General features: G+C 47.4%; 1 protein-coding gene across 2 annotated transcripts in view; it reads right to left on the reverse strand.

The window, feature by feature from the left end:
* The window catches only part of cenpp (centromere protein P), a 156,730-nt gene that overhangs the window by 69,914 nt on the left and 64,412 nt on the right, over positions 1-22,404 (reverse strand). The window lies entirely within an intron of this gene.

Here is a 22,404-nt window from a genome sequence, read left to right on the forward strand (position 1 = left end):
CAATACTGTATGTCAGTCAGAGGTACAGTACACAGAATATGACAATACTGTCTGTCAGGCAGAGGTACAGTACACAGATTATGACAATACTGTCTGTCTGTCAGAGGTACAGTACACAGAATATGACAATACTGTCAGACAGAGGTACAGTACACAGAATATGACAATACTGTATGTTCCTCAAATTCAAATTCGAAGCCAAAGCAGCAGAACTCTGGACCTCGCTGGCCACGATTTGAATGCTGTACATATTGGATAAATGCAGACAGTAGGTTTAAATCCGCTCAGCTTCCATAACGTAGTCGTTTCTTTTTGCCAAAACTGACTGACATCAATGATTTTGAAATGCCTGAATCCGTCATGACTGCTGTCTCAATGCATCACAGGCCCACTGGGTCTATTTAGTCAGTGACAGATTTTAAAGTGTTTTTGATCCTCTAAGTTTCTTTGGTCCCCATCCACCAGCACCACTCTTCAAGTCTGTTTAGGATACCCTGACCACACTCACTCCGTGTGGGGCAGCACGTGGGGGGCGTGGCTAGAATATGACCCTGGTCACATACACCTCCTAGGGCATCCTCAACAAAGGACCCAACAACCCTCCCCAGCTGTAACATAGTCCACAACAAAAGACCCAACAACCCTCCCCAGCTGTAACATAGTCCACAACAAAGGACCCAACAACCCTCCCCAGCTGTAACATAGTCCACAACAAAAGACCCAACAACCCTCCCCAGCTGTAACATAGTCCACAACAAAAGACCCAACATCCTCCTCAGCTGTAACATAGTCCTCAACAAAAAACCCAACAACCCTCCTCAGCTGTAACATAGTCCACAACAAAAGACCCAACAACCTCCTCAGCTGTAACATAGTCCTCAACAAAGGACCCAACAACCTCCTCAGCTGTAACATAGTCCTCAACAAGGACCCAACAACCCTCCTCAGCTGTAACATAGTCCACAACAAAAGACCCAACATCCTCCTCAGCTGTAACATAGTCCTCAACAAAAAAAACAACAACCCTCCTCAGCTGTAACATAGTCCACAACAAAAGACCCAACAACCTCCTCAGCTGTAACATAGTCCTCAACAAAGGACCCAACAACCCTCCTCAGCTGTAACATAGTCCTCAACAAAGGACCCAACAACCTGCTCAGCTGTAACATAGTCCACAACAACGGACCCAACAACCTCCCCAGCTGTAACATAGTCCACAACAACGGACCCAACAACCTCCTCAGCTGTAACATAGTCCACAACAAAGGACCCAACAACCTGCTCAGCTGTAACATAGTCCACAACAACGGACCCAACAACCTCCTCAGCTGTAACATAGTCCACAACAAAAGACCCAACAACCCTCCCCAGCTGTAACATAGTCCACAACAACGGACCCAACAACCTCCTCAGCTGTAACATAGTCCACAACAAAAGATCCAACAACCCTCCCCAGCTGTAACATAGTCCACAACAAAAGACCCAACAACCCTCCCCAGCTGTAACATAGTCCACAACAAAAGACCCAACAACCTCCTCAGCTGTAACATAGTCCTCAACAAAAGACCCAACAACCCTCCTCAGCTGTAACATAGTCCTCAACAAAGGACCCAACAACCCTCCTCAGCTGTAACATAGTCCTCAACAAAAGACCCAACAACCCTCCCCAGCTGTAACATAGTCCACAACAAAAGACCCACCCTATACATTGCAATGTTGAGGTTAGATGACTGAATGTCTGAAATGGCCCCAATTCACCTGAAATCTGCATTTGAATGAAAGGAGGAGAGTTCATCAAGATCATCAGCATGACTAAAAATCCATTGTTCCTCTATTATAGCATGCGAATGCCGTTCGCCCCCCCCCCCCCACCCCTCAAAAAATAAAAAGTTGCAATCCGTCTGTTTTCTTTTGTTAATCACGGGGACTTGGACATGCTGTGTGAAGCCAAGGAAAAGGAGGCAAACCAGTCTGCATCCCAATGGCACCCTATTCCCTATACGGTGCACTACTTTTGACCAGGGCCTTATCCAGGGCCCATAAGGCTGTGGTTAAAAGTAGTGCACTACTTAGGGAACAGGTTGCCATATGGGACACAGTCTCTGTCTGCTCTGCAGCGAGTGGCGCTCAGGAAACATATGGAACAGATCTACCGTTTTGGCCAGGCCTCCACAGCTCTGCCACGTCTCACATACCGCTCAGAGACTCTCCGTACCACAGCCTAAGGCTGCTCAGACCGTTATGGCAACTCACTGCAGGTTTGGTCCTGGCCCAGCCTAACTTAGCCAGACACCTGGGGAGTGGCCCAGCCTAACTTAGCCAGACACCTGGGGAGTGGCCCAGCCTAACTTAGCCAGACACCTGGGGAGTGGACCAGCCTAACTTAGCCAGACACCTGGGGAGTGGACCAGCCTAACTTAGCCAGACACCTGGGGAGTGGACCAGCCTAACCTAGCCAGACACCTGGGGAGTGGACCAGCCTAACTTAGCCAGACACCTGGGGAGTGGACCAGCCTAACTTAGCCAGACACCTGGGGAGTGGACCAGCCTAACTTAGCCAGACACCTGGGGAGTGGACCAGCCTAACTTAGCCAGACACCTGGGGAGTGGACCAGCCTAACTTAGCCAGACACCTGGGGAGTGGACCAGCCTAACTTAGCCAGACACCTGGGGAGTGGCCCAGCCTAACTTAGCCAGACACCTGGGGAGTGGACCAGCCTAACTTAGCCAGACACCTGGGGAGTGGACCAGCCTAACTTAGCCAGACACCTGGGGAGTGGACCAGCCTAACTTAGCCAGACACCTGGGGAGTGGCCCAGCCTAACTTAGCCAGACACCTGGGGAGTGGACCAGCCTAACTTAGCCAGACACCTGGGGAGTGGACCAGCCTAACTTAGCCAGACACCTGGGGAGTGGACCAGCCTAACTTAGCCAGACACCTGGGGAGTGGACCAGCCTACCCCTCTAGCCTACGGCCAGCATGCCTGGGACCCAACCTTGTCTCTCTCTGTACAGCCATGGGGAATGGGGAATAGACCAGGCCCTCCACCTCCACCAACCTCCTGGTAAAACAACCCGGTAGAACAACCCGGTAGAACAACCCGGTAAAACAACCCGGTACAACAACCCGGTAGAACAACCCGGTACAACAACCCGGTACAACAACCCGGTACAACAACCCGGTACAACAACCCGGTACAACAACCCGGTACAACAACCCGGTACAACAACCCGGTACAACAACCCGGTACAACAACCCGGTACAACAACCCGGTAAAACAACCTAGTAAAACCTCCTGGTAAAACTAACTGAAGAGCTTTAACACATTTATATTTAAATCATTTAGCAGAGACTTATCCAGAGAGACTCATCTACAGATAGCTAGGTGGGACAACCACATATCACAGTCATAGTCAGTACATTCATCTACAGATAGCTAGGTGAGACAACCACATATCACAGTCATAGTAAGTACATTCATCTACAGATAGCTAGGTGGGACAACCACATATCACAGTCATAGTCAGTACATTCATCTACAGATAGCTAGGTGGGACAACCACATATCACAGTCATAGTCAGTACATTCATCTTCAGATAGCTAGGTGGGACAACCACATATCACAGTCATAGTAAGTACACGTTTCCTCAATAAAGTAGCAACCAGCAGCAAAGTCGGAGCTAGAAAGGGGTCAAGGAAAGTGTTGGTTCCGGAACAGGGGGCCAAGGTGAGGAGGTGGATTATTGAAGATACTCTTTGAAGAGGTGGGGTTCCAGGTGTTTTTGGGAAGATGGACAGGGACTCTGCTGTCCTAGCATCAGGTGGAAGATGGGCAGAGACTGCTGTCCTAGCTTCAGGGGGAAGATGGACAGAGACTCTGCTGTCCTAGCTTCAGGGGGAAGATGGGCAGGGACTCTGCTGTCCTAGCTTCAGGGGGAAGATGGACAGGGACTCTGCTGTCCTAGCTTCAGGGGGAAGATGGACAGGGACTCTGCTGTCCTAGCTTCAGGGGGAAGATGGACAGGGACTCTGCTGTCCTAGCTTCAGGGGGAAGATGGGCAGGGACTCTGCTGTCCTAGCTTCAGAGGGAAGATGGACAGGGACTCTGCTGTCCTAGCTTCAGAGGGAAGATGGACAGGGACTCTGCTGTCCTAGCATCAGGGGTAAGATGGGCAGGGACTCTGCTGTCCTAGCTTCAGGGGGAAGATGGACAGGGACTCTGCTGTCCTAGCTTCAGGGGAAGATGGAGAGGGACTCTGCTGTCCTAGCTTCAGGGGGAAGATGGACAGGGACTCTGCTGTCCTAGCTTCAGGGGGAAGATGAACAGGGACTCTGCTGTCCTAGCTTCAGGGGGAAGATGGACAGGGACTCTGCTGTCCTAGTTTCAGGTGGAGGATTGCCAGGGACTCTGCTGTCCTAGCTTCAGGGGGAAGATGGGCAGGGACTCTGCTGTCCTAGCTTCAGGGGGAAGCTGGACAGGGACTCTGCTGTCCTAGCTTCAGAGAGAAGATGGACAGAGACTCTGCTGTCCTAGCTTCAGAGAGAAGATGGACAGGGACTCTGCTGTCCTAGCTTCAGGGGGAAGATGGCAGGGACTCTGCTGTCCTAGCTTCAGGGAGAAGATGGACAGGGACTCTGCTGTCCTAGCTTCAGGGGGAAGATGGAGCAGGGACTCTGCTGTCCTAGCTTCAGGGGGAAGATGGAGCAGGGACTCTGCTGTCCTAGCTTCAGGGGGAAGATGGACAGGGACTCTGCTGTCCTAGCTTCAGGGGGAAGATGGACAGGGACTCTGCTGTCCTAGCTTCAGGGGGAAGATGGACAGGGACTCTGCTGTCCTAGCTTCAGGGGGAAGATGGGCAGGGACTCTGCTGTCCTAGCTTCAGGGGGAAGATGGACAGGGACTCTGCTGTCCTAGCTTCAGGGGGAAGATGGACAGGGACTCTGCTGTCCTAGCTTCAGGGGGAAGACGGGGCAGGGACTCTGCTGTCCTAGCTTCAGGGGGAAGATGGGCAGGGACTCTGCTGTCCTAGCTTCAGGGGGAAGATGGCAGGGACTCTGCTGTCCTAGCTTCAGGGGGAAGATGGGCAGGGACTCTGCTGTCCTAGCTTCAGGGGGAAGATGGAGCAGGGACTCTGCTGTCCTAGCTTCAGGGGGAAGATGGGCAGGGACTCTGCTGTCCTAGCTTCAGGGGGAAGATGGACAGGGACTCTGCTGTCCTAGCTTCAGGGGGAAGATGGACAGGGACTCTGCTGTCCTAGCTTCAGGGGGAAGATGGACAGGGACTCTGCTGTCCTAGCTTCAGGGGGAAGATGGACAGGGACTCTGCTGTCCTAGCTTCAGGGGGAAGATGGGCAGGGACTCTGCTGTCCTAGCTTCAGGGGGAAGATGGGCAGGGACTCTGCTGTCCTAGCTTCAGGGGAAGATGGGCAGGGACTCTGCTGTCCTAGCTTCAGGGGGGAAGATGGGCAGGGACTCTGCTGTCCTAGCTTCAGGGAGAAGATGGACAGGGACTCTGCTGTCCTAGCTTCAGGGAGAAGATGGACAGGGACTCTGCTGTCCTAGCTTCAGGGGGAAGATGGACAGGGACTCTGCTGTCCTAGCTTCAGGGGGAAGATGACAGGGACTCTGCTGTCCTAGCTTCAGGGGGAAGATGGGCAGGGACTCTGCTGTCCTAGCTTCAGGGGGAAGATGGGCAGGGACTCTGCTGTCCTAGCTTCAGGGGGAAGCTGGGCAGGGACTCTGCTGTCCTAGCTTCAGGGGGAAGATGGACAGGGACTCTGCTGTCCTAGCTTCAGGGGGAAGATGGAGCAGGGACTCTGCTGTCCTAGCTTCAGGGGGAAGATGGACAGGGACTCTGCTGTCCTAGCTTCAGGGGGAAGATGGACAGGGACTCTGCTGTCCTAGCTTCAGGGGGAAGATGGACAGGGACTCTGCTGTCCTAGCTTCAGAGAGAAGATGGACAGGGACTCTGCTGTCCTAGCTTCAGAGAGAAGATGGACAGGGACTCTGCTGTCCTAGCTTCAGAGAGAAGATGGACAGGGACTCTGCTGTCCTAGCTTCAGAGAGAAGATGGACAGGGACTCTGCTGTCCCAGGGGGAAGATGGTTCCACCATTTGGGGGGGGGGGGGGGGGGGGGGGGGTGCCAGGACAGAGAAGAGCTTGGACTGGGCTGAGCAGGAGCTACCCTTCCATATGGGAGGGAGGGCCAAGAGACCAGTGGTACCAAAACAGAGTGTTTGAGTTAGGGAATAGGGTTTGAGCATAGCCTGAATGTAAGGAGGGGGGGGGCAGTTTCCCCACGCCAGTCAGGAATAAAGTCTCCACACTAGACCTATTCTGTCAGCTCTTCCTGGAAGCTGCCGTCTCAATACTGTGAAATGGTTAACCGTCCTGTGGTACTTCCTAGAAGTCCATCTGGAAAACCAGTTGTGTTTGTATTATAATGATCCCTGGAGATTTTCAGCCTATGGTGGAACGAGAAGGAATCCCCGGGATGGTTTGAGGGGGTACAACGATATCCGCGTCCCCAAATGGCACCCTATTCCCTATATAGTGCACTATAGAGCCATAGGGCTCTGGTCAAAAGTAGTGCACTATGTAGGGAACGAGGGTGTCGTTTGGGGTGACATTTTGAGAGGAGAGGTCTGTGGTGGAGGAAATCCCATTTGATATACATTACTGCTCCTTAGATTGATTATCCAGTCACACTCCACCATTCAGTAGTGGACATTACAACTTCATCGATTGCAAATAGCATAATAATAAATAATAATAATAATAAATATTATTAAATAATATCTTAATAAAATAGCACGGCCACGACTGTGGACACTTGAAGCCCAGTGAAGTGTATGTGTGTTCCACAGTCCGTCCCTCAGGTGAGCTGACTGTCAATGTTGACAGAATAAATGGTTTCGCTCAACGGTGAGTTATTTTGTGGGGGGGGGGGGGGGGGGTTCCGTGAAAAAACACATTCCATGCATTCCAAACCCTTTCTAATTTAAACCATATGGGACCTCAACTCTCAACACGACCCAAACCTCTCTCTCAAAAAAAACAAAGATATTATTTAAAAAACAAAGATCACACGTTGATCTGCCGTAAGGATGCCGCCAAAACGTGACTGAAGACGTGATCTATTTGGAATGAGCCTCAGAACATAACTGGTGTGCCTAAAACCATCACCTTAGACCAAGTCCTCGGTTAAACTGAACTCGTCTCGTCTCGTGATCTTGGCAACCGAAGCTGTGACGAGAGGCTACTTGTATAATTATAAAATACAACGGAGAAATATATCTGTCTGACTGCCTGCCAACCTGTATCTCTTGAGGTTTCCAGTGTGGATCTGAGTCAGAGACAGCCTTGTTGAACAGAGGCCCTGAGAGCAGTTATAAACGAGGGCAGATTGTCTCCTTCTCCTCCCTGCATGGTAAGATCATTAGAACAAACTCACGTGCAGACAAGAGAAGGTTCTCATGGTTGCTTCAAAGCCCTGGTTTCCCAACCGCTAATGGGTCTTTCTATAAGCTAGGGTACCAAGTGAGGATTTCCTACACTGAACCAACCGCTAATGGGTCTTTCTATAAGCTAGGGTACCAAGTGAGGATTTCCTACACTGAACCAACCACTAATGGGTCTTTCTATAAGCTAGGGTACCAAGCGAGGATGTCCTACACTGAACCAACCGCTAATGGGTCTTTCTATAAGCTAGGGTACCAAGCGAGGATGTCCTACACTGAACCACTTGTTACAGCTGTTAATAAGTCATCGATAACAACACCAACAACAACAAAATCATGCCATTACATTAAGATATAAGGACGGGGGGGGAATCATAGCAATATTCAATAAAACCCTTTATCATGTTTAGTGTCTTCACAGATTTGTCCAAAATCGTGTGATATAAAACATTGATTTTCTGTCCTTGCATTTATAGCAGTGTAAGTTGTCATTATAACATATATTAAGCATTAATCAGTTAAATTAGACATTGAACCGTGTAAGAATTCCTGGATCTAGCTGTCGGACAGTTTGAGCGCATTATTTTCCTACAGGCCGTTATTAAACTGTTATGTATCGGTGCGTCCTGCGAGCCTGTCTGACAAAGTACAGATCATAAAACACATATTGGAGTGTTTTAACGTCGAGGAGTAGATGGAATCCGTATTGAGTCGCCTTCAGAGACACAGCCTCACCTGTAGCCTACTAAAGTAGCCTACCTCACCTGTAGCCTACTAAAGTAGGGCGAAGGAGGCCTCACCTGTAGCCTACTAAAGGAGGGCGAAGGAGGCCTCACCTGTAGCCTCACCTGTACTAAAGTAGCCTACCTCACCTGTAGCCTACTAAAGGAGGCCTCACCTGTAGCCTACTAAAGGAGGCCTCACCTGTAGCCTACTAAAAGAGGCCTCACCTGTAGCCTACTAAAGGAGGCCTCACCTGTAGCCTACTAAAGGAGGCCTCACCTGTAGCCTACTAAAGGAGGCCTCACCTGTAGCCTACTAAAGGAGGCCTCACCTGTAGCCTACTAAAGGAGGCCTCACCTGTAGCCTACTAAAGGAGGCCTCACCTGTAGCCTACTAAAGGAGGCCTCACCTGTAGCCTACTAAAGGAGGCCTCACCTGTAGCCTACTAAAGGAGGCCTCACCTGTAGCCTACTAAAGGAGGCCTCACCTGTAGCCTACTAAAGGAGGCCTCACCTGTAGCCTACTAAAGGAGGCCTCACCTGTAGCCTACTAAAGTAGCCTACCTCACCTGTAGCCTACTAAAGTAGCCTACCTCACCTGTAGCCTACTAAAGGAGGGCGAAGGAGGCCTCACCTGTAGCCTACTAAAGGAGGCCTCACCTGTAGCCTACTAAAGTAGCCTACCTCATCTGTAGCCTACTAAAGGAGGGCGAAGGAGGCCTCACCTGTAGCCTACTAAAGGAGGGCGAAGGAGGCCTCACCTGTAGCCTACTAAAGGAGCCAACCTCACCTGTAGCCTACTAAAGGAGCCTACCTCACCTGTAGCCTACTAAAGGAGTCTACCTCACCTGTAGCCTACTAAAGTAGCCTACCTCACCTGTAGCCTACTAAAGTAGCCTACCTCACCTGTAGCCTACTAAAGGAGGCCTCACCTGTAGCCTACTAAAGTAGCCTACCTCACCTGTAGCCTACTAAAGGAGGCCTCACCTGTAGCCTACTAAAGGAGGGCGAAGGAGGCCTCACCTGTAGCCTACAAAAGGAGGGCGAAGGAGGCCTCACCTGTAGCCTACAAAAGGAGGGCGAAGGAGGCCTCACCTGTAGCCTACAAAAGGAGGGCGAAAGAGGCGTCAAACCTGTAGCCTACTAAAGTAGCCTACCTCACCTGTAGCCTACTAAAGGAGGCCTCACCTGTAGCCTACTAAAGGAGGGCGAAGGAGGCCTCACCTGTAGCCTACTAAAGTAGCCTACCTCACCTGTAGCCTACTAAAGGAGGCCTCACCTGTAGCCTACTAAAGGAGGCCTCACCTGTAGCCTACTAAAGGAGGCCTCACCTGTAGCCTACTAAAGGAGGCCTCACCTGTAGCCTACTAAAGGAGGCCTCACCTGTAGCCTACTAAAGGAGGCCTCACCTGTAGCCTACTAAAGTAGCCTACCTCACCTGTAGCCTACTAAAGGAGGGTGAAGGAGGCCTCACCTGTAGCCTACTAAAGTAGCCTACCTCACCTGTAGCCTACTAAAGGAGGGCAAAGGAGGCCTCACCTGTAGCCTACTAAAGGAGGGCGAAGGAGGCCTCACCTGTAGCCTACTAAAGGAGGGCGAAGGAGGCCTCACCTGTAGCCTACTAAAGTAGCCTACCTCACCTGTAGCCTACTAAAGGAGGGCGAAGGAGGCCTCACCTGTAGCCTACTAAAGGAGGGCGAAGGAGGCCTCACCTGTAGCCTACTAAAGTAGCCTACCTCACCTGTAGCCTACTAAAGGAGGGCGAAGGAGGCCTCATCTGTAGCCTACTAAAGGAGGGCGAAGGAGGCCTCACCTGTAGCCTACTAAAGGAGGGCGAAGGAGGCCTCACCTGTAGCCTACTAAAGGAGGGCGAAGGAGGCCTCACCTGTAGCCTACTAAAGGAGGGCGAAGGAGGCCTCATCTGTAGCCTACTAAATGAGGCCTCACCTGTAGCCTACTAAAGGAGGGCGAAGGAGGCCTCACCTGTAGCCTACTAAAGGAGGGCGAAGGAGGCCTCATCTGTAGCCTACTAAAGGAGGGCGAAGGAGGCCTCACCTGTAGCCTACTAAAGGAGGGCGAAGGAGGCCTCACCTGTAGCCTACTAAAGGAGGGCGAAGGAGGCCTCACCTGTAGCCTACTAAAGGAGGGCGAAGGAGGCCTCACCTGTAGCCTACTAAAGGAGGGCGAAGGAGGCCTCATCTGTAGCCTACTAAAGGAGGGCGAAGGAGGCCTCATCTGTAGCCTACTAAAGGAGCCAACCTCACCTGTAGCCTACTAAAGGAGCCTACCTCACCTGTAGCCTACTAAAGGAGGGCGAAGGAGGCCTCACCTGTAGCCTACTAAAGGAGGGCGAAGGAGGCCTCACCTGTAGCCTCACCTGTACTAAAGTAGCCTACCTCACCTGTAGCCTACTAAAGGAGGCCTCACCTGTAGCCTACTAAAGGAGGCCTCACCTGTAGCCTACTAAAGGAGGGCGAAGGAGGCCTCACCTGTAGCCTACTAAAGGAGGCCTCACCTGTAGCCTACTAAAGGAGGGCGAAGGAGGCCTCATCTGTAGCCTACTAAAGGAGGGCGAAGGAGGCCTCACCTGTAGCCTACTAAATGGGGGCGAAGGAGGCCTCACCTGTAGCCTACTAAAGGGGGGCGAAGGAGGCCTCACCTGTAGCCTACTAAAGGAGGGCGAAGGAGGCCTCACCTGTAGCCTACTAAAGGAGGGCGAAGGAGGCCTCATCTGTAGCCTACTAAATGAGGCCTCACCTGTAGCCTACTAAAGGAGGGCGAAGGAGGCCTCACCTGTAGCCTACTAAAGGAGGGCGAAGGAGGCCTCATCTGTAGCCTACTAAAGGAGGGCGAAGGAGGCCTCACCTGTAGCCTACTAAAGGAGGGCGAAGGAGGCCTCACCTGTAGCCTACTAAAGGAGGGCGAAGGAGGCCTCACCTGTAGCCTACTAAAGGAGGGCGAAGGAGGCCTCACCTGTAGCCTACTAAAGGAGGGCGAAGGAGGCCTCATCTGTAGCCTACTAAAGGAGGGCGAAGGAGGCCTCATCTGTAGCCTACTAAAGGAGCCAACCTCACCTGTAGCCTACTAAAGGAGCCTACCTCACCTGTAGCCTACTAAAGGAGGGCGAAGGAGGCCTCACCTGTAGCCTACTAAAGGAGGGCGAAGGAGGCCTCACCTGTAGCCTCACCTGTACTAAAGTAGCCTACCTCACCTGTAGCCTACTAAAGGAGGCCTCACCTGTAGCCTACTAAAGGAGGCCTCACCTGTAGCCTACTAAAGGAGGGCGAAGGAGGCCTCACCTGTAGCCTACTAAAGGAGGCCTCACCTGTAGCCTACTAAAGGAGGGCGAAGGAGGCCTCATCTGTAGCCTACTAAAGGAGGGCGAAGGAGGCCTCACCTGTAGCCTACTAAATGGGGGCGAAGGAGGCCTCACCTGTAGCCTACTAAAGGGGGGCGAAGGAGGCCTCACCTGTAGCCTACTAAAGGAGGGCGAAGGAGGCCTCACCTGTAGCCTACTAAAGGAGGGCGAAGGAGGCCTCACCTGTAGCCTACTAAAGTAGCCTACCTCACCTGTAGCCTACTAAAGGAGGCCTCACCTGTAGCCTACTAAAGGAGGCCTCACCTGTAGCCTACTAAAGGAGCCAACCTCACCTGTAGCCTACTAAAGGGGGGCGAAGGAGGCCTCACCTGTAGCCTACTAAAGGAGGGCGAAGGAGGCCTCACCTGTAGTCTACTAAAGGAGGGCGAAGGAGGCCTCACCTGTAGCCTACTAAAGTAGCCTACCTCACCTGTAGCCTACTAAAGGAGGGCGAAGGAGGCCTCACCTGTAGCCTACTAAAGGAGGGCGAAGGAGGCCTCATCTGTAGCCTACTAAATGAGGCCTCACCTGTAGCCTACTAAAGGAGGGCGAAGGAGGCCTCACCTGTAGTCTACTAAAGGAGGGCGAAGGAGGCCTCACCTGTAGTCTACTAAAGGAGGGCGAAGGAGGCCTCACCTGTAGCCTACTAAAGTAGCCTACCTCACCTGTAGCCTACTAAAGGAGGCCTCACCTGTAGCCTACTAAAGGAGGCCTCACCTGTAGCCTACTAAAGGAGCCAACCTCACCTGTAGCCTACTAAAGGGGGGCGAAGGAGGCCTCACCTGTAGCCTACTAAAGGAGGGCGAAGGAGGCCTCACCTGTAGTCTACTAAAGGAGGGCGAAGGAGGCCTCACCTGTAGCCTACTAAAGTAGCCTACCTCACCTGTAGCCTACTAAAGGAGGGCGAAGGAGGCCTCACCTGTAGCCTACTAAAGGAGGGCGAAGGAGGCCTCATCTGTAGCCTACTAAATGAGGCCTCACCTGTAGCCTACTAAAGGAGGGCGAAGGAGGCCTCACCTGTAGCCTACTAAAGGAGGGCGAAGGAGGCCTCACCTGTAGTCTACTAAAGGAGGGCGAAGAAGGCAGGAATAAATGGATGGAAAGATTAGACATGGAGTGAGGGAAGAGAGATGTGAGGAGGTAAGGAAAGAGGGAAAGAGATGTGAGGAGGTAAGGAAAGAGGGAAAGAGAGATGTGAGGAGGTAAGGAAAGAGGGAAAGCGGGGAGGGGATGAAGATGGGGAAGAGATGTGAAACAGACCTGGAGAATCCAGTGACGTCTATGAACGTACGGAACCTGACAGCTTCCTGGAACCCACCGCGTTTTAATATTCTAACATGTGAAGTTAAAGCCATAGTGAACTCCATGAAGAACACCAACGAGGATTCTAAGCTTGAACTCCATGAAGAACACCAACGAGGATTCTAAGCTTGAACTCCATGAAGAACACCAACGAGGATTCTAAGCTTGAACTCCATGAAGAACACCAACGAGGATTCTAAGCTTGAACTCCATGAAGAACACCAACGAGGATTCTAAGCTTGAACTCCATGAAGAACACCAACGAGGATTCTAAGCTTGAACTCCATGAAGAACACCAACGAGGATTCTAAGCTTGAACTCCATGAAGAACACCAACGAGGATTCTAAGCTTGAACTCCATGAAGAACACCAAAGAGGATTCTAAGCTTGAACTCCATGAAGAAAACCAAAGAGTTACTACACTTAAGGGATGGTACATGTCATGCTAACATCATTCATTAATTTGTGTTGGGAGCTCATTATCAGTTTATAAGTTAGAATGTTAGCAAGCTAAATGTCCCTTACCTTGAGCCAAGAGCTCTTGGGGGCATCTAAGCCCTCGTGGGGCATTTAAGCCCTGAACAATGCCTGACAGACAGCCCTGTCTCCCAGGATGTGTGACGCCCCCAAGATCACAGCCAATCGCATTGCTAGCGACAACGCAGCGAACTTAGCTAGCTTGTTATCTACGCTGGTTGTTAGCTTGCATAAATGATATGTGTATAATTTGTAACGGACACTCCTTGTTTTATGGATAATATTTACATTTACAGAGGGGGTTGAAGCTCCATTCCTGACAGGCTGATCAGATTCAATAGAATCCTCAGAGGCTGATTAACCAGGATTCTGCCTTTGTAGTCCGTTTCATAGGTAAAGCTCCGTGCAGGCCGATGATGGGCATAACTAGCAAAGGAGTTTTGAAGTTGAGGGTTCAGTATTTATGACGTTTGGTCATGAGGACGAAAACTAGCATAGTTCAGCTAGCCAGCTAGTTTAGTTAGGGGGGGAAAAACAACTCACAACAGGCTATAGCGGAACACACACGTACACGAGGCTAATTCAGGACACACGTCGTTTTCATGCCCTGACGTCAGGAGCTGGCAGGAAAATCAGTATGATTAAACAATTCAGAGACAAGCCGAATACCCACAGATGGCAAATATTTTAAAGAGAGCGTCTCGATATATACAATCCCAAAATTCAGCTGTAACTGTCAAGAGTAAAACAAAATCTTTAAAGCGATGTTTGAGTGAACCTGAATCTAGAACATTTATGGTAAAGTCGCTTCTGGACACAGTAGACTCCTCCCTCCTCACCACTCTCTTGAATCACAGAGACATACAGAGTAAGCAAATCTGGTGTTGATTTAGCTACATACCAGCAGACAGTAATGGTGTTTAGTTTACAATATCCTGTCCTTTAGCATTACTAATAACCACAACAAATGTCCAAAACGTACACAGTCTGCATCTCCACTAAGTGATTACACGAATACAATGAAAAATATGACGATCAAACTGAAGTCTCAATATAATAAAAGGTCAAAAGATTCCTTGTTAAAGTTTGTTGCAATACCCCTAGTTTGGATCTCATTTCACTGCTATGCTGAGCCCAGAGGTAGTGGTATGCCAAGACGATGGGGAAAATACAGTCAGCAGCCAATATATAAAGCAGCTTTTGGAATAGCCCTCCACGAAGCTGTGGCATATATTTAAGCCGTAATACTATCCATACCTAGGCTGTCACCACAACGTCTCAATCCAACAGGAAAGGAATCTAGCCTCCACAATCACCACTCTGCATTGCTTGCACTTCGGGGTTTTAGGCTGGGGTATCTGTAAAGCTCTTTGGGGTTTTAGGCTGGAGTATCTGTAAAGCTCTTTGGGGTTTTAGGCTGGGGTATCTGTAAAGCTCTTTGGGGGTTTTAGGCTGGGGTATCTGTAAAGCTCTTTGGGGGTTTTAGGCTGGGGTATCTGTAAAGCTCTTTGGGGGTTTTAGGCTGGGGTATCTGTAAAGCTCTTTGGGGGTTTTAGGCTGGGGTATCTGTAAAGCTCTTTGGGGTTTTAGGCTGGGGTATCTGTAAAGCTCTTTGGGGGTTTTAGGCTGGGGTATCTGTAAAGCTCTTTGGGGGTTTTAGGCTGGGTATCTGTAAAGCTCTTTGGGGTTTTAGGCTGGGGTATCTGTGAATCTCTTGGGGTTTTAGGCTGGGTATCTGTAAAGCTCTTTGGGGTTTTAGGCTGGGGTATCTGTAAAGCTCTTTGGGGTTTTAGGCTGGGGTATCTGTAAAACTCTTTGGGGTTTTAGGCTGGGGTATCTGTAAAGCTCTTTGGGGTTTTAGGCTGGGGTATCTGTGAATCTCTTGGGGTTTTAGGCTGGGGTATCTGTAAAGCTCTTTGAGGTTTTAGGCTGGGGTATCTGTAAAGCACTTCGGGGTTTTAGGCTGGGGTATCTGTAAAGCTCTTTGGGGTTTTAGGCTGGGGTATCTGTAAAGCACTTTGTGACAACTGCTGATGTAAAAAAAAAAAAAAGGGGGGGGGGGGGGGGGCTTTATAAAATGCATGTAATTGAAACATGTTTCAATGGCATCAAAGACATAAAGACAGTATACTAGTAGGACACTAACTCTGCTGTGATAAAAAAAAATAACTTCAGGAAATAAGTTAATGTAGTTGATAAATCTTGAAATAATCAGTGTAATAAACTACCCATAACACTCAGGTGTACTGTAATGACTGCTATATGTTTACCCCACAAAGCTTTTAGTGTAAATAACCTTAGGATTGTTTCCTTTAACATGTAACATCATATATCTGAAGTGTTTTTTTGAGGCCTTAAAGGTTAACTGCCGTAGTAAAAACCTGTGCTGGGATAATATCCCCAGGCCTAGGAAGTGGCTTTACAGTTTACATTTAGGATACATTTATTGTTAACATTCTACATTTACATGTTGAAGTCGGAAGTTTACATACACCTAGGTTAGAATCATTAAAACTTGTTTTTCAACCACTCCACACATTTCTTGTTATCACACTATAGTTTTGGCAAGTCGGTTAGGACACCTACTTTGTGCATGACACAAGTAGTTTTTCCAACAATTGTTTACAGACAGATTATTTCACTTATAATTCACTGTATCACAATTCCAGTGGGTCAGAAGTTTACATACACTAAGTTGACTGTACCTTTAAACAGCTTGGAAAATTCCAGAAAAGGATTTCATGGATTTAGAAGCTTCTGATAGGCTAATTGACATAATTTGAGTCAATTGGAGGTGTACCTGTGGATTTATTTCAAGGCCTACCTAAACTGAGTGTCTCTTTGCTTGACATTATGGGAAAATCAAAAGAAATCAGCCAAGACCTCAGAAAAAACATTGTAGACCTCCACAAGTCTGGTTCATCCTTGGTAGCAATTTCCAAAAGCCTGAAGGTACCACGTTCATCTGTACAAACAACAGTACGCAAGTATAAACACCATGGGACCACGCAGCCGTCATACCGCTCAGGAAGGAGACGTGTTCTGTCTCCTAGAGATTGAAGTACTTTGGTGCAAAAAGTGCAAATCAATCCCAGAACAACAGCAAAGGACCTTGTGAAGATGCTGGAGGAAACAGGTACAAAAGTATCTATATCCACAGTAAAATGAGTCCTATATCGACATAACCTTAGAGCCCGCTCAGCAAGGAAGAAGCCACTGCTTCAAAACCGCCATAAAAACCCAGACTATTGTTTGCAAATGCACATGGGGACAAAGATCGTACTTTTTGGAGAAATGTCCTCTGGTCTGATGAAACAAAAATAGAACTGTTTGGCCATAATGACCATCGTTACGTTTGGAGGAAAAAGGGGTAAGTTTGCAAGCCGAAGAACACCATCCCAACCGTGAAGCACGGGGGTGGCAGCATCCTGTTGTGGGGGTGCTTTGCTGCAGGAGGGACTGGTGCACCTCACAAAATAGATGGCATCATGAGGGAGGGCAATTATGTGGATATATTGAAGCAACATCTCAAGACATCAGTCAGGAAGTTAAAGCTTGGTCGCAATTGGGTCTTCCAAATGGACAATGACTCCAAGCATACTTCCAAAGTTGTGGCAAAATGGCTTAAGGACAACAAAGTCAAGGTTTTGGAGTGGCCATCACAAAGCCCTGACCTAAATCCCATAGAAAAATAGTAGGTAGAACTGAAGAAATGTGTGTGAGCAAGGAGGCCTACAAACCTGACTCAGTTACACCAGCTCTGTCAGGAGTAATGGGCCAAAATTCACCCAACTTATTGTGGGAAGCTTGAAGGAAGGCTTCCGAAACGTTTGACCCAAGTTAAACAATTTAAAGGCAATGCTACCAAATACTAATTGAGTGTATGTAAACTTCTGACCCACTGGGAATGTGATGAAAGAAATTAAAGCTGAAATAAATAATTCTTTCTACTATTATTCTGACATTTCACATTCTTAAAATAAAGTGGTGATCCTAACTGACCTAAAATAGGGAATTTTTTACGAGGATTAAATGTCAGGAATTGTGAAAAACTGAGTTTAAATGTATTTGGCTAAAGTGTATGTAAACTTCTGGCTTCAACTGTACATGTTTATTCTATAGGCTTTACCGTCTACACATTTAGGATACATTCCTAGGCATTACATTCTACAATTAGGGTATATTTACCATAACAATCTAGGCTTAAGACTTAAATTCTACATTTTTTTTTTAGGTTTTACATACTACATTTACTTTAATATTTCAAGCATCCCGTTCAACATTGATATTCTGGTCTTTACATATTTCCTATTTAGAGACAATATCCTGAATTTCATCCTGTGTAGCATGAAGAGTCAACAAACAGATCCCTCCTGGGATGCATCTGTAGCAGGATGTACTGGAACGGCATCTGTGGAGCAGCTGTCTCCATCTCCCCCCTCCCCTACACTCCCCAACTCAACTAGGAGAGGAGTAGTCGGTCTCTTATTAAACAGGCTTCAAACCTCTACCTTGATCGAACGCCTCTACCTAAACGGTCACCAACTACGACCAGAGCCACGTATTAAGACCAGTTTGGTCAGGTTTTGAAACGGACGCCATGTTAGCGCTTTCATTCTACAAATGTTGGTGATGTAACAAGCAAAACCGAGCAGAGAGTTTAACATCTCTGACAGCTCTCTATGAAATGACCTGCTTTTTAAACAAGCAAAACAGAGCAGAGAGTTTAACATCTCTGACAGTTCTCTATGAAATGACCTGCTGTAAACAAGCAAAACAGAGCAGAGAGTTTAACATCTCTGACAGTTCTCTATGAAATGACCTGCTGTAAACAAGCAAAACCGAGCAGAGAGTTTAACATCTCTGACAGTTCTCTATGAAATGACCTGCTATAAACAAGCAAAACCGAGCAGAGAGTTTAACATCTCTGACAGCTCTCTATCTCTAATAATTTGCATATTTGCTTTCACCGGGCATCTTCATAGGTTTAAAAAATAATCAGAAGTAAACAACACAACGTGGAAGCATCCATTATCACTTAGCAACGGCTATGGAGGGAAAGTGGCGCTCTCGTAACACTCAGACAGAAACCGCATTGGTTCTACAGCTATCTGCCTGTTTAGGCATATCTGTCATTACTTCTTTTGGTTTTCATTTTCTTTCTTTTTTGCTTTTATTACCCGCCCTTGGTTCCCCATTACCCGCCCTTGTTCCCCATTACCCGCCCTTGTTCCCCATTACCCGCCCTTGTTCCCCATTACCCGCCCTTGTTCCCCATTACCCGCCCTTGTTCCCCATTACCCGCCCTCGTTCCCCATTACCCGCCCTCGTTCCCCATTACCCGCCCTTGTTCCCCATTACCCGCCCTTGTTCCCCATTACCCGCCCTCGTTCCCCATTACCCGCCCTCGTTCCCCATTACCCGCCCTCGTTCCCCATTACCCGCCCTCGTTCCCAGGGATATAAATACCAAACTAATTTCACTTTTATTTATTTTTTTAAAAGGTAAGGACACCACCGGGTGTTCTCACTATCACCCCTTATCTTTCATAAACACAGATATTAAACCATTTTGTAAAACGGTTGTCCAATCTCAAAAACTTACTTACCCAAATCGGTACATCCAGACCAAAGCGGGTTTGTTAAAAAATTATTATGATAACCTCTGTCTATTACATATCTTACATGCTTCCCGTAGGGGAGCTGAAGCGATGGGACAAGACTGTAACTACCAATTGGATATCACAAAATTGGGGAGAAAAGAGGGATAAAAGTACCACAAAAAAAATAATAAGAAGAAGAAAAGCCTTCTGGAACATGTGAACTTTCATGTGCCTTAATAATAAACTTGTATGCCATCTGTAAATATGAATAAAACTGTTAAATTAAAAAGCCTAATTGGTTTAGCCACGGGATAAAGACAGGAAACTTACCGCTAGCCATGATTGGCTGAGATAATGGATGGGCAGGGCATGACGAGAGTTGAGTTCGTATTGGTCTGCCATGTAGCACGGTTCTGTCTATAACATGAGCTGGTCAGTATGTCCAGGTAATCCTTTCTAACGCTTCTTTTTTGAAAAGATATCACGAATAACTGAGATAATATTGCTAATGCTAATGCTTTCTGGAGGACCGATATCTGAAATCAGTAGAATGCCCGGTGGAAGCAGACTATTATAGCTAAGGAGATGGAGAAATTCAGGCGTTTGATTGCAAATATATGCAGACGGAGTCAGAAACAGAACACACAAAGGCTGTATAAAACACCTGTCAACAGATTACATCTTCAAACTAAAGGGCAACCACGGCATCCGTGACCGAGAGGGAGAAGCGTTCATTCATGTATACGGGTAAGAGAATTTAGCAAGCTACATTTTCAGATATTATACGTATCAAATTTTGTCAGAAAGTCATTTTCATTGCAAGTTAGCTAACGTTACGTGTATAGGCTTATTCATAGTAATATTATTCTGATCTCAGAGCCATTTGCATTGCTAGTTATAGCCTAATGTTAGCTAGCTAGCTAACATTGAACCTAGTTGGTTAGCTTTAGCTACCTGTAGATTCATGCAGTGTAGTAACATTATGAGTTGTGATTATGGTTCATTGTTTAGCTAGCTAGCTAGCTACATGTCTAAAGAAAAGACTCCACTATGTAAGTAACCATTTCACTGTACCGTTTAAACCTTTTGTATCCCCTGTGTCTGAGACAAATAAACATAGATTTGATATAGTGTGTGTTTACCAGTATTGGTAAACACCAATACTTTACCAGAGACAGTAATGAGAAGAACAACAGGACATGCACCAAAGTCAAATTAGGACGTAACGTTAGGCCAACGAGACAGTGTCCAAGTTATACAATTATTCTGTAGAATGACCTACTTTTATTTCGTCACACTCACAACCATATACAATTTTCTGTAATTAGCCATTAACTTGTAAATAATGATCTAGTTGAGAGTTTATTTCCTGTAACAATGACTAGAGATTGGCTGAAGTTAAGACATTGTCAGCGATATGATATGGTCGTTATTTGAACTGGCTAGCCGGCTAACTTAACGTTAACAAGCTAGAAACGAACCAAAACATTGTTTAGAAAGTCGCTTTTAGTTGCCTGGTTTGCTAAATTGACGTATACTAAATTCATTTTTAAAACAGATAGGTTTATTGGTGTTAAAATACACCTGTTATGCTAATTTGGACCACCAGGCTGCTGATGTCGTGCAGCCTGTAATTTTTGTGTTTATACTTTTTCATAACAACAACGACAAGTTTGATGTCGGACGACAATATGATGATGTCACTGCGACAACTGCCTACAGACATGTTGACGGATGTAGTCTTGAAATGATTGGTAGTTTATTACACTACTCCCTCTGTTTAGCACATGGCCTCACATGTGAATCCTTAAAGAGATGGGTGGGGCTAAGGCTCAAGAGGGTGTGAACGATGCTGAATGGGTGTAGACAAAGAAGCGCTCTCCAGTAGGTGTACCAAAACATTCAAGGGCCATTTTCTCAAAAGTGGGGTTACTAGTTTATCAACTTTCAAAGCACAATTACTTTCCCATTGTTCTTCAACTATAGTGTATGATATACCATTTTCTAGCTCTGAGTCTCTACTTTTATCTAATGTAAAAAAACACAGTTTCAAATGTTGCTACGTAAGACCGGATCGAGCCAGTTGGTCACAAATGGGAATCACCTCAGGCTCTCCCAATTCGCCAGTTAATATTAGACGTTATAACATTAGAATATATCAACAGAGAGAATGTATGGTGCTAGACATGAATCAAATTGAGGCCTGGACAAATAACACTTGACTCTGAAGCCTAACACATCAAAATAAATAATCTATAAAGCCATAAAACGAAAATATACAGCGCAATCGGAAAGTATTCAGACCCTTGACTTGATCCACATTTTGTTACGTTACAGACTTATTCTATAATTGATTAAATTGTTTTTCCCCCTCAATCTACACACAATACACTATAATCACAAAGCAAAAAACAGTTTTTTAGAAATTATTTAGCAAATTTGTTTAAAAAAAAAAAAAGTTTAATATCACATTTACAAAGGTATTCAGACCCTTTACTCAGTACTATGTTGAAGCACCTTTGGCAGTGATTACAGCCTCCAGACTTCTTGGGTATGACGCTACAAGCTTGGCATACCTGTATTTGGGGAGTTTCTCCCATTCTTCTCTGCAGATCCTCTCAAGTTCTGTCAGGTTGGATGGGGAGCGTTGCTGCACAGCTAATTTCAGGTCTCTCCAGAGATGTTCAATAGGGTTCAAGTCCGGGCTCTGGCTGGGCCACTCGAGGACATTCAGAGACTTGTCCCGAAGGCACTCCTGCGTTGTCTTGGCTGTGTGCTTAGGGTCATTGTCCTGTTGGAAGGTGAACCTTCGCCCCAGTCTGAGGTCCTGAGCACTCTGGAACAGGTTTTCATCAAGGACCTCTCTGTACTTTGCTCTGTTCATCTGACAAACCACTCATACCAATAATACTGAACCACTATTCGCAGTGTTTCTTAATCTGGGATGCCTGGTCTGCTTCAGAGCTGGGTTCAAATACTATTTTAAATACGGTAATATCTTATGTTTCACCGAGTTGTGGCTGAGCGACGACAAGGATAAAATACAGCTGGCGGGGTTTACACTGCGTCGGCAAGATAGAACAGCTGCCTTCGGTAAGAAAAAGGGTGGCGGTCTGTGTATATTTGTAAACAGCTGGTGCACGAAATCTAATATTAAGGCAGTCTCAAGGTTTTGCCCGCCTGAGGTAGAGTATCTCATGATAAGCTGTAGACCACACTATTTACCAAGAGAGTTTTCATCTATATTTGTCGTAGCTGTCTATTTACCACTGCACTCAATTCATTTTTTTCTCCTTTATTTAACTAGGCAAGTCAGTTAAGAACAAATTATTATTTTCAATGACGACCTAGGAACAGTGGACAGAACGACAGATTTTTACCTTGTCAGCTCTGGGATTTGATCTTGCAACCTTTCGGTTACTAGTCCAACGCTCTACCCACTAGGCCACCTGCCGCCCGTGAAAGGCCACAAGCAAACAG

The sequence above is a fragment of the Salvelinus fontinalis genome, chromosome 18 (genome assembly GCF_029448725.1).
Source record: "Salvelinus fontinalis isolate EN_2023a chromosome 18, ASM2944872v1, whole genome shotgun sequence".
Classification (NCBI taxonomy): Eukaryota; Metazoa; Chordata; class Actinopteri; order Salmoniformes; family Salmonidae; genus Salvelinus; species Salvelinus fontinalis.